Source organism: Artemia franciscana, chromosome 2 (assembly GCF_032884065.1).
Source record: "Artemia franciscana chromosome 2, ASM3288406v1, whole genome shotgun sequence".
In the NCBI taxonomy this organism is placed as follows: Eukaryota; Metazoa; Arthropoda; class Branchiopoda; order Anostraca; family Artemiidae; genus Artemia; species Artemia franciscana.
The window spans coordinates 1,681,858-1,693,453 of NC_088864.1; the positions used below are offsets into that span (position 1 = coordinate 1,681,858).

The window sequence follows — 11,596 nt, forward strand, 5'->3', positions numbered from 1 at the left end:
AAAATTAACATGAGTAGGGCAGACAACCCCCATGCCTTCTCAAGACCAGAACATAATTTGCACTTTGCTAAAAAAACAAAAAACAAAAAAAAAAAAAACAAATAGCCGTGGATTGTCAGCTTAATCTACATATTCTGATATTTATTCCTTACATCTTAATAGTTCTTTATTTGTTAAAGTCAATAAAGTGAAAATATTTAGAATTTATTTTGTTTTCAGTAAAATGCAAATAATGTTCTGGTCTTGGGAAGGCATGGGGGTTGTCAGCCCTACTCGCTTTGAGTTTGACTAATAATTACTGTTCATTTTGGGTTTAGTTTATTTTTTGACGCTGATTTGTGGTAGTTTTACGTTTGGAAAATTTACGAAATGAAATATATCCATATATGAGGGGGCTTTACCCCTCCTAAGCCCCTCTCTCTTCACGCTAAAGTTTGACCTTTTCCCCAATTTTTTAAAAAAAGATTTCATTAACATTAAGGCCGTTTAATTGGAATAAAAAGCTTTTTCACACCAATAGACACTTTAGTGTAACGAGCAAGGGATTGAGGAGGGGATAGCCTCCCTCATATATGGAATAATTTTTTCTTTTTCATTGTTATTCTGTACTTTCAGTTGAAAAAATATAATTTTTTAAATTTCAATTTCTGATTGATAATCCAATCATGCCGGGAAACCCGGCTCCCTTGAGGTGGTTTCAGACACTTTCTCCTCTCCCCACGCTGTACCCACCGACAACACTTCATAAGAGACGATCCAAAATTGTACCTCAAATTATATAATTTCATCAAACAAAACCTGAATCAACTTGGTCACTACTTAGACACTACTACTCCCTCCCGCCTCAGCACCAATAATGAAGGTGTAGGCTTAAATATACGTTATATCAGGGCTTCTTAAACTATGGGTCGCGACCCCATTTGGGGTCGCGTAGCAAAATTATGGGGTCGCGAGCGACAAAAATACAATTTAACAAAAAATGTTTTTTAACTTGTAAAATTATTGTTATAAAGAAAAATAACAATCATCGTAGATAAATGTATCATAAAATCTTCTGATTCGGAAAGACTGTTTATACCAGCATTCCTATTCCGATCACTATAATATCTTGTATAAATTTACTATGAATCAGAAGATGTTATAGAAATTTATAAGAAATGTTGATTTATTTTTGTCAATCTCTTAAAACCGGAATAATCCTGATAAATATTATCAACAAAATTTCTAAGTGTTATTTTGAAGAAACTATATAAACTTTTGGTGTTATTTTCATTTAGCCATTGTATGATTGTGAACGAAGTGCATGTTATTTCGAATTAGTCAGTTTAATCCTTTCGCAACCGGCGGGACCTTACAGTCCCGGCATATAAAGATCCTATGGGCGCTTCTTAATTGATTATTAGCACCAGAATTGAACGATGTGCTTCAGGATGCTGTTAAGGTCATAAATTTGATTAAGAACCATGCCCTTAACTGTCGCTTATTTTCAAATCTCTGTAAGGATACGAATTCCAACACAACTTTGTTATTACATGCAGAAGTAAGATGGTTGTCAAGAAGTCAAAGTTTAAAAAGATTATTGTTATTGAAGGACGAGATCGAAATATTTTTAACTGAAAGAAAATGTGAATTTGCTGCTTTTTTTTCAAAATGACTTGTGGCTATCTAAGCTGTGTTATTTGTCAGATATTTTTGCGAAGTTAAACAATCTTAACTTGTCTCTTCAAGGAAAAATTGCGATATATTTACTCCAAACGACAAAATTGAAAGTTTTATTAAAAAGATCAGCATTTGGAAAAGTAGGGTCGAAAAAAATTCGTTCGAAAGGTTTTTCGGTGTCGACAATTTTGTAATTGAGAAAACTCATCGTAAAACTTTTATTGCAAAAACTATTGTAGATCACTTAAAAGCGCTAGAAATACAGTTCCGGAAATATTTTACAGTAAATATTGATTTACAAAAAATAGTTTGGATTCAAAAGCCGTTTTGAATTGGCTTAAGTGAGATTGATCATCTGCCACTTAAAGCTCAAGAGGAATTTGCTGAGCTTTCGTGTAACTCAAACTTAAAACTACAATTCAAAAAAAAGCCCTTGACTGGATTCTGGATCTGAACTAGAACTGAATTTCCCACAATCGCTGATATGGTGCTAAATGTACTTCTGCCATTCAACATAACATATTTATGTGAAATTACTTTCTCAGCTTTAACACACATTAAATCCCTATATCGTTCAGCGATAAAAAATGTTGAAGAGGTCTTACGTCCAGCAGTTTCAAACATTGCACCAAGATTTGATTTCTCATCCAATAAAAAATAGGCACATCCATCTCATTAAATTTTTAGCGTAAACTTTAATTTAATATTTACCACGCAACAGCTTGGATATATTCGAGAGAATTAAACAAAAAAAAAACAAGTTTTTTAAATGAAAGTAAGAACCGACATTAAAACTTAAAACGAACAGAAATTACTCCGTATTTGAAAGGCGCTTTTCCTCCTCAACGCCCTGCTCTTTACGCTAAAGTTTGACTCTTTCTTAACTCTACATTTTAAAACAGTAAAAAACTTTAGCGTAAAGAGCGGGCGTTGAGGAGGAAAAGCCCCTTTCAAATACGGAGTAATTTCTGTTCGTTTTAAGTTTTAATGTCGCTCCTTACTTTCATTTAAAAAAAAAACTTTTTTTTTGTTTACTTTCTGGACGTTTTTGAATTAATGAATGGTTTGATCTTGGCTCTCCGCACATAAATAATCAAAACGAAATTTGCATATTAATTTTTTGGGGCTAAATGGCTTTTTTATAGTTTTAATCGGAAGATTTTGAGAAAAAAGGAGCGAGGGAGCAGGCCTAGTTGCCCTCCAATTTTTTGATTACTTAAAAAGGCAACTATAACCTATAACTTTTTACGAACGTTTTCATAAGTAAAAAATATACGTAACTCCAAATGAAATTACGAAGCGAACTTCTATATTCGTATGTTTTTATTGCGTATATGAGGGGGCTCATTCCTCGTCGATACCTCGCTTTTTACATTACAGCTTAATTTTGTCCCAATTCCTTAAGAATGACCCCTGAATCACAAAGGCCGTAGAATAAATAGTTGAAATTACTAAGAATACTTTAGCGTAAAGAGCAAGGTATTACGAGGAGGTAAACCCCTGATATGCGTGATAATTTCTGTTCGTTTTAAGTTTTCATGCTGGTTCTCACTTTCAGTAGAAAAAACTTTTTATATTTATTTTGTCATTGTTTTTTTTTAAATAATGCTAGAAAATCCTGCGCCCCCTCCATTGAAAGTCCATTCCCCCATGGGAAGATCCTCCCCGGTAACTCTTCCCCCTCAAATAACCCCTCCCAAACCAAAAAAATCCCCTTGAAAACGTCTGTACACTTCCCAGTAACCATTACTATATATAAACACAGGTCAAAGTTTGTAACTTGCAGCCCCTCCCACGGGGACTGCGGGGGAGTAATTCGTCCCCAAAGACATAGTTATTAGGTTTTTCGACTATGGTTGATAAAATGGCTATCTCAGAATTTTGATCCGGTGAGTTTGGGGAAAAATGAGCGTGGGAGGGGGCCTAGGTGCCCTCCAATTTTTTGGTCATTTAAACAGGGCACTAGAACTTTTGATTTCCGTTAGAATGAGCCCTTTTGCGACATTCTAGGACCACTGAGTCGATACGATCACCCCTGGGGAAGAAAAACAACAAAAAAAAACAAATAAACACGCATCCGTGGTTTGTCTTCTGGCAAAAAATGCGAAATTCCGCATTTTTGTAGATAGGAGCTTGAAACTTCTACAATAAGGTTCTCTGATACGTTGAATCTGATGGTGTGATTTTCGTTAAGATCGTATGATTTTTAGGGGATGTTTTCCCCTATTTTCTAAAATGAGGCAAATTTTCTCAGGCTCGTAACTTTTGATGGGTAAGACTAATCTTGATGAAACTTATATATTTAAAATCAGCATTAAAATGCCATTCGTTTGATGTAACTATTGGTATCAAAATCTAGTTTTTAGAGTTTCGGTTACTAATGAGCCTGGTCGCTCCTTACTACAGTTCGTTACCACGAACTGGTTGATTAAGATGGTCAGAATCCACTTTTGTTTTTGAAACTATAATATAAACATTTCTATAGCATTATGTGCAAATTTCAATTTTAGATTTTTATATGTTTCGAAACGAATTCTAAATTTATATATTCTCACATACATATGTATATTTTTACCTAATAAATATATCATCAAAAAATACTAATTTATTTTTCTTTTATATTTGTTGGGGTCGCTAAGAAACTCGGAATCATAAATGGTGTCGGGAATTACAAAAGTTTAAGAAGCCCAGCGTTATATTAAACCCCAAACCGACCAGAATTTATTCCGTAGCATGGTCGCAGGAGCTTCGGAGGGTGCTCATAACGTCAGAAATTGAGAGTCAGTCCTTTTTTATAAGTCGAAAGGGAATGGAGACCAACCAGCAGTGGAGGGGTTACTTTCAGTGGAGGAGGGTATTTTTCGGCGGCATTTTCCGGGGTATTTTCACTGGGAGCTATTTTACCGAATAGAGTATTCTGGGGGGGGGGTTCTGGGGGTAGGTATTTTCCGAAGGTATTTTTTAGGGGTGTGTGTAAATGCTGGCTTCTCACTCATCATATGCAAATAATCCTATGACTGTTGGCTGTTTGAAGGAGAGGAAGGTCTGCTCTTGCCGTGAAATTGTACAAGCAGGATTTGTTTGATATAGAGCATTAATTGTTAGAATGAAATATAAATTAATTTTTTCCTAAGTGGTTGTGCTACTGGTATCGTATGTCATTGAGGACCGGCTAACTACCCTCACTGTGCGAGCCATACTACATATTGATAGTTCTTGAAGGTAGAAGTGGTTCACTTTTTTATTATCACGAAATAAATCATTCAAAACAAAATATTAGCTCCGCTTTCAATTTAGCTGCTCACATACTCATTGTGAGTTACTCACCTACTCATTTACAAGTGCTCAGAAACAGGGCTTCTCAAAAACCATAAAATCCAACCGAATCAAAACAGAGGCACATGTAACTTTAAGCAACAATATTTATAAATAGAAATCATGCAATTATCAGGTTTGTAGACTTTCTTCCTTAACTTGTTCCTGGCTTGATTCGGATCCCAGGCATGACCCAGCTATAATTATGTGTTACGGTCTTGCATGAAAAACCAGTCATACCTGTCGAATTACTTTGTCTAATCTCGTTTTTTTTTGCAATTACGAAACCTCTTACAGAGTGATTACAACACAAGGGTGATGGAGTTTTAGCCTGAACAACCCGTATTAATGTTATACTACCAAACATGCGATTACGTTCAAAAGCAGACTTTTTAATTATCGTTCAGGAAGCTATGAAAATAGCTGAGAATATGAATGCAATCATCAGGGTTACGTAGTCACGCTTTGCTAAATGCTCTACGTAATGGGTAGGAATTATCAAAATGGATCTAGAAAATTAGAATTGCTATTACAACTATTACAACTAAAATTACAACTGTACCTAAGGGTATGAAGGTGAAATTTTCAGAGGGTATTTCTCAAATTTTCAGAGACTAATTCAAAACTAAATCAAAAGAGTGTAAGTGTATCCAAGCTGTCAAAGACTATTGATAGATTTTTTTGCGAATGGTATCAAGTTTTATTTTTCAGGTCAACTAGAGGAGGTAAAAAACTAAATTAAACACTACTATTTCTGTCCAGATTCTGAAGAGGGTGTATTTTGTTAAAATTGTTGAAAAATTTTCTCCAGCATACAAATAGCAAGCCAAACTATAAATTCTTAAAGAAAAATTGAAAAGATTGTTATTTTTTTCCCCTGAAAAGACTATGTCAATACAAAACGAACACAAATTAATTAGAAATGCGTTTTCCACAAAATAAGGTATTCAAAGAAAAGTAAAGAACTCCATTCAATAAACCGAAATCGATCAAAATTAAAACAAATAATCTAGTAAACGTAAGACCACCACAAATCAGCATCGATAAATAAATGTAACCCAAAACAACCAGAAATTACAATAAATAACCGAGTCAAACTCAAAACGAGCAGATATTAACGTGAGTAGGGCTCAAGACCCCAAAGCTATCTCAAGGTTAGAACATAAATTGCACTTTACTGAAAAAAGGTATATTTTAAGTGTTTTACTTTTATAACCTTAATAAATCAAATATGATTAATATTTTAAGGAATATGTGTGATATATGTATAGTAAACAGACATTACACATTCATTTTTATTTTTTTCAGTAAAGCGCAAATTGTGTTCTGGCCTTGGGAAGACATAGGGATTTTGAGCCTTACTCTTATTAATTTCTGCTCGTTTTGAGTTTGACTCGGTTATTTATTGTAATTTCAGTTCGTTTTGAGATTCATTTATTTAATGATGCTGATTTGTGATATTTTTACGCTTGGTACATTATTCGATTTTATTTTTACTCAATTTTGGTTTACTGGAAATTTTCTTTACTTTTCTTGGAAAAAATTATTTTGTGGACAAAATTTTTTAAAATTAATTTCATAAAAGTAAGAATTTTCCGTATTGCTCCACGATGAGCTGAATCAAAATCTTACACAAAGTCTATGAAAACCAAAATTAACTATGCCTGCCATCCATTCCATTCCACAAGCACTAGCATTAAGATAATTATATCCGTCTTAGTACAGGAGCTGGTTCTAAACATGTTCCAACTTTCTAATATGACTACTAAAAAAAAGAAAATGGAAGGGCTTGAATTTTCTTATCAATGGGAGAACTATGGTATACCTTTCCTCTTGCTCAATCTCAAGTCTACAAAATTAAAATCCGACCCAACAGATACCACAAAAAACTGTCTGTAAAAGCAGATGGCAGCGCTTTCAGGCCATAGGAAAATCTTCTTTCCTGAATCTCCAAGTGTTTCTAGCTGTGTTTCTAACTTTCCTCTGTAAGATACTTCTGCTACTAAAATTATTGTATTTATCCTCTAATTTCGAAATTCTAAACTCTTCACTTTCATTTCCAGCTCTTCTTGGGAAGTTTCACTCAAATTCTCGTCCTGGACTGTATCAGCATCAGAGCCAGTGGCGTAATTTTGTCAATTTTCTGGGGGAAAGGAAGGCAAACTTGGAGCCAATTTTCCTATATCAAGTGAAAAAGATAGTGGAAACTGAGAAATGAGCCATATAGTAACAATAAATGTAAAGAAATGTAAATGAAAACTGACCCGTTTCTGTGGTTGCTTGAATTTCGCCGACTTATCCTAGTTTTGGCAATATTTTTGGAGAAACAAAATTTAAGCTGAAGAAGGGGGCAAACTGGAGATGGAAGGGGTAGTCACCCCCCCCGTCCCAAAGCAAATTATGCCCCTGATTAGAACTACTCAGAAGGCAGTTGTCCTTCCAAATTTCAGCTTTAAACTAATTGTAGAGTGATCTTTTGGTCACTAAAGATCGCTACCATATAGTAATCTTTATTTTAACGTGTATAACGGCACTCTTTTTATACTCTAGTGTCTTATATTCATTCTACCAGTCTTCAGAACAACGTAATCATTAAGGTTGCTATCTTGCCAACAAGCGAGTATCATGTTAACTTACGGGTCATTTTATAGCCAAATACCGTATTGGTGATAACTAGATTGCTATTCCTTGGAAATTTTAATGTTTACAACCGTTGCTAATCTCGTTTCCAACAATAGATCTCCTTAGACTAGGATACCAGTTATCCCTATTCCTACCAACCGGGGCATTGTATTCTCTAATAAATAAACCGTATTTCTATCTTGGATCCTGTCTACTCGTATTTACTCCTGCAAATGTATTTAAAAGGAGATAGAAGTAACTTCCCAACTCCCAATAAGAGCCCAACTCCCAACAAGAGCCCAACGCCTTACCTACAAATATACAATGCATCCTCTCTACTCGAAAAAATAAATTCTATTTCACCTAATTTCATGTTTCCTAGTCCTGGGAGATACGTTTCTGAAACTGTTAAGAAGTCTAGCTTTTAATATCTCAAACCATCACTAAAACTGTCAATAGGACAGTTGCATTTGAAACTCGTAGCGTTCCATGTCACAATTTTCATATAACTTAGGTCATTAAGATTGTTATTGTCTCAAGAAAGGCAATGGTTCTTAGTAACCCATATCAGGGACTAAGAACCTATTCTCAAGTCTATATAAAGCGCTTAAAATGGATTAGAACCGGACAGCCGTAAGTCCCTGAAACCTCTAGTTGAATAAAAGCTTTGTGCAATGATAGGTTCGTTTCGGTCACATAAATGTTTCTCTGCACTTGGCGATGCTGGGGGTAGTGGTAAAAACCGTCTCGGGGTGCTTCTGAGAGCAGTAGGAACACAAAAGTCCCTACTACTACTACGTCCATGGTGCTATATCCATTGGTTTCTATACTACTGTACTGCCAATTTCAGAGAAACCTACTTAGACGGAACATCTAAATTTCATATGCTAGTGAGAGGTGAAAAACACCTGGTCCTACTTCAAGTACAAGTAACCAAGTACTACTGCTAATTTTTAGTCATCATCTGGCCAAGAGTCGTCCTGCCCTGTGTCTGACACATTTATGTAGGATATTTTGTGGAATAGGTCGCTAAAATTGGATGATTAGAAGCCAGTAATTGCTGCTCAAATCATGTACAGAGGGTCATATCCTTTGGACACGAAAAGTCTTGACATTGGCTAAAGAAAATTTCATTGGGAATCAATCAGAGGTGAGAGAAAAAAGTTCTCTTTCTAGTATTGACTTTGGAGATCTAGTGTCACTGTCTGCTAATGGCTGGCAACCTTAAGCTTATGCCATTCTAAGTCTGTCAGATGGGTTGCTTGAAAATAATCTATTTACAAAATGGCCACTATCTACGAAATGGGAAATACTCAACATCTGATCTCTCTTTGTCAGGAAGAACACACACATATTTAAATATTATCTTTATAAGTGAGCAATAATTGTGCATTTATGTGTGTACTTTTTCTCGATAACAGCTCTAGATTTTGTCGGGAAAATTGCCATCCTGGTATATATTCTGGCCGGAAATAACGAATTAGATAGGTCAGAAGTTTGAGAAAATTTGTTAAGTGTCGATTTTTGTTTTTGCTTTCAACTAGGAAGAAATTTATATTGAATTGTTTACAGAGCAGAAAACTGGTAATTGCAAAAATATTTGCACATATTTTCACAAGGGGCCACAACAATTCAAAAGCCTCAAAAAAGAAAACAAAAGGTTTGAAGCTTAGTAGAAATCGTTGTTAGAAATTGGACTTGTGGTAATAAACAGATATCTTTGAATAGCCCAGTCTGAAAAGACATTAAATTGCGTAAGGAGCAAAAAACTGGTAATTGCAAAAACAATTATATAAATTTTAACAAGGGATTACAACAGTTCGAAGACCTTAAAAAAGAAAACCAAAAGTTTGAGTCTTAGCATAAATCATTGTTAGAAAAACATCATTACAGAATTTCTTTTCTTATAAGTATAAGCAATGTCTTTTTAAGACATGTAAAAAAAAAAAAAAAATTAAGCTCAGTTCAAAATCCACTCCCTTTGTTATTGATCTTACAGGTTTGAACACAGGAAGTTAAATATTGTCAATAGGAAGGCCCCAAAACCCAAAATTTGCAATTATTACAAATGATGATTTGCTACTTTGACAAGGGATTACAACAATGCAAAAACATTAAAAAACAAATCTAGAAGTTTCAACCTTAGTACATATTATTGTTAGAAACAGGGGATGCTTCAATAATCGAATATTTTTGAAAATACTGCAGTATGATGAAATAATAAATTGAATTAAGATTAAAAAGATCGAAGGAAGACTTTAGTTTGTTCGGGCTGTTCTCTCAGTCTTATCGCGTTTGATGGTTCAGGTGGTTCCAAAGAATCATCATTTGTAATAACTGCGATTTTTTGTTTTTTGGCCTTCTTACTGACATTATATAGCTGGTTGCGTTCAAACCTATAAGCTCAATCACGTAGCGAGTTGATTTTATCTAACAAAAAAACAAACTAATTTTTAAATTTTCATGTATTTTTCAAGTTTGAATTTAAACATTAAAATTATTGCTCAGGTACCACAAATATTTTTGCAGTTGACACAATAGTTTTAGCGATTAAAAAAAATTCAAATTTTTTCCATGTCTTAAAAAGACATTGCATTCACTTATAACAAAAATAAACTGGTAACAATGTTTTTGGAATAAGAAATGAAGACGTTATGTTTATATTGTTTACTAAGCTTCAAACTTTCGGTTTTCTTTGTTAAGGTATTTGAATTGTTATAATCCCTTGTTAAAACAAATGCAATTATTTTTGAAATTACTAGTTTTTAGCTCTCTCTTTAAGCAATTTAATGTCATTGCTTCTTTAATGCAAAGTCTTTTGCACTAGTCTTTTACTGTAGTCTTTTGAAGCAAGACTGATTTCTAACACCAATTTCTACTAAGCTTCAAACTTTGGTTTTATTTTTTAGGTTTTTGGACTGTTTTAATCCCTTGTGAAAATACATAGAAATATTTTTGAAATTCCCAGTTTTTTGCTCTTTACACAATTTAATGTCTTTTCATATTGCCGTCTTTTCAAAAATATTTAATTAATGAAGCTTCTCTGATTTTTAACAACGACATATATATTTTCTGGTATAATGATATACAATAAAAACAGAAAGGCTTATCATATCAAGAGGGAGCTTCAGGGGTATCATCAGCGGGATGTTCAGTTTGCCAAAAGCAAAAATGTGCCTGTTGCAACTGCTATTGATACTGCTGCTACGGCTGCCACTATTAATGAGTATGTATTATTACTGCTACTTATGTTCCTACTACTACCACTACTACTATGATACTAATACTATGATTTTTTTATGGGAGGGGGGAGGTCTATTATAGTTGGTTTCAAAACCAACGTGAAAGTTGGTATCTCTCACTGTATTTAAAGAAACTACAATCACGCTGTTAAAAAGGGACACAAATTAAACATGAAATACAGCTATAAAAAAAAAAAAATAAATAAAGATACAGAGCAAACGTAAACTTATAAGAATACAGGCTACCACAACTCTCCGTTCTATGCGCCAAAGTTTGAGTTTTTGTTCCGATTTTTCAAGAACGAGTGCTAAAACACCAAGGCTGTTGAAAGAAAAAAAGGATTTGCAAAGCACTATACAATTTTAGCATAAGGACTGACGGGTTAAGGAAAGAGAAATCCTGCTCATATGCAGAACGAGCTGTTTTTGTTTTAAGTTTTTAAAATCACTCTTTACTTCCGTTTGAAGATATGATTTATTAAAGAAATGATCTTTTCTGTTAAAGGATTTAATTAGAATATAATAGAATCCTTTGGCCAAAATGGAGGATAATGTATTAACCGTTAGCCTTTATAATGTGCCGTGCACAAAAATCATACAACATACATGTCCGACTAGCTTACACCCATTGTTAAAACAAGGGTTTATTTCTGTTTTTATTAAACGATAGATTTATTCGTTCATGTTTATCAAAAAACATTTATTAAGCGGGCATAGGATTCAAACTGGTAAGTAATAACACGAAAATATCGTTTTTT

The 11,596-nt window shown here is 34.0% G+C and overlaps 1 protein-coding gene across 2 annotated transcripts in view; it reads right to left on the bottom strand.

The window, feature by feature from the left end:
- LOC136035760 (mitochondrial carrier homolog 2-like) overlaps positions 1 to 11,596 on the bottom strand; it is a 449,695-nt gene that overhangs the window by 206,819 nt on the left and 231,280 nt on the right. The window lies entirely within an intron of this gene.